Source organism: Colobus angolensis, unplaced genomic scaffold (genome assembly GCF_000951035.1).
Source record: "Colobus angolensis palliatus isolate OR3802 unplaced genomic scaffold, Cang.pa_1.0 Scaffold9, whole genome shotgun sequence".
NCBI classification, from domain to species: Eukaryota; Metazoa; Chordata; class Mammalia; order Primates; family Cercopithecidae; genus Colobus; species Colobus angolensis.
In genome coordinates this window covers 5,228,884-5,230,266 of record NW_012122931.1, presented here as the reverse complement: position 1 = coordinate 5,230,266, position 1,383 = coordinate 5,228,884, and positions in this window count along the sequence as shown.

Below are 1,383 nucleotides of genomic sequence, written 5' to 3'. Positions count from 1 at the left end.
CGGATCACCTGAGGTCAAGACTTCAAGCCCAGCCTGACCAACATGGTGAAGCCCCTTCTCTACTAAAAATACAAAAATTAGCTGAGCATGGTGGCGGGTGCCTGTAATCCCAGCTACTCAGGAGGCTGAGGCTGGAGAATCTCTTTAACCTGGGAGGCAGAGGTTGCAGTGAACTGAGATCGCACCATTGCACTCCAGCCTGGGCGACAGGAGCGAAACTCTGTCTCAAACAAACAAACAAAAAGATTGTTCTTTTGGGGCAAAACTCACCTTGCCATCATTACTGGCTAATTCAGTATTTATGTGCAGGGGGCAGAATATTGTCCCTATTGGAAATATGTCCAGAGAGGTTGGATCATTTTTCCTGCCACCACCAAGGCCTTGGAAGAGGGACGAGGGTTTGCCTCCTGGCAATGCCAGATTGCTCCTTGTTTATTTTAAAAGGCAGAATTGAACATCATTCTCTTCAAATGTCCTTCTGTGGTCTATGTGGAACTTCCCAAAATGAGCATGTCGAGGGACAAGGGATGGTAAGACGATGCCACATGTGACATAGTTTGCTGTGTCCTTGGAGGTGGAAAGGGCCCCCAGCAGGGAGTGAAGGAAGAGTCCCCACTTGGGCTTTTTCTGGAGCTCTTCCTGAGCCCATGGCAGACAGAGCTCACCAACCAGAGACACTCCCAATCCTCCGTAACACAGGGTTCCAGGCAGCTACTAGCAGGCGATCAGGAGTGGCAGGGAGATGACACCGTGAGCCAGCCCTGGCCTGAGTGCACTCAAAAACACCCCACCTCCCCCCTTTAATTTTTTAAGACATAGTCTCCGTCTGTCACCCAGCCTGGAGTGCAGTGGCCCAATCTTGGCTCACTGCAACCTCCACCTCCTGGATTCAAGCCATTCTCCTGTCCTCAGCCTCCCAAGTAGCCGGGACTACAGGTGCGCACCACCATGCCTGGCTAATTTGTGTATTTTTAGTAGAGGTGGGGTTTTGCCATGTTGGCCAGGCCGGTCTCGAACTCCTGACCTCAAGTGATCCGCCTGCCTCAGCCTCCCAAAATGCTGGGATTATGGGCATGAGCCACCATGTCCAGCCCTTCAGAAATCCCTTCTGACTTTGACATTCTGTGCCAGCTGCCTCCTGGGGAGGAGGTGAAGGCAGACTCGTGTGCTCAGCAGGGAGGCAGCGTGGTTCAGGGGTTAGGAGCTTGGGTGCTGGAATCTGGTGCTTCAGGATGTGGATGAGTCCCAGTTCTTTCACCAACTGGCTGTGTGGCCTTAGAGAAGTCACTTGACCCCACAGATCCTGTTTCTTCCTCTTGTTGATACTTGCTTCCTGGGTTTGCAGGAGTGAGGATTCCTCCAAGCTGTGTGTGTGTGTGTGTG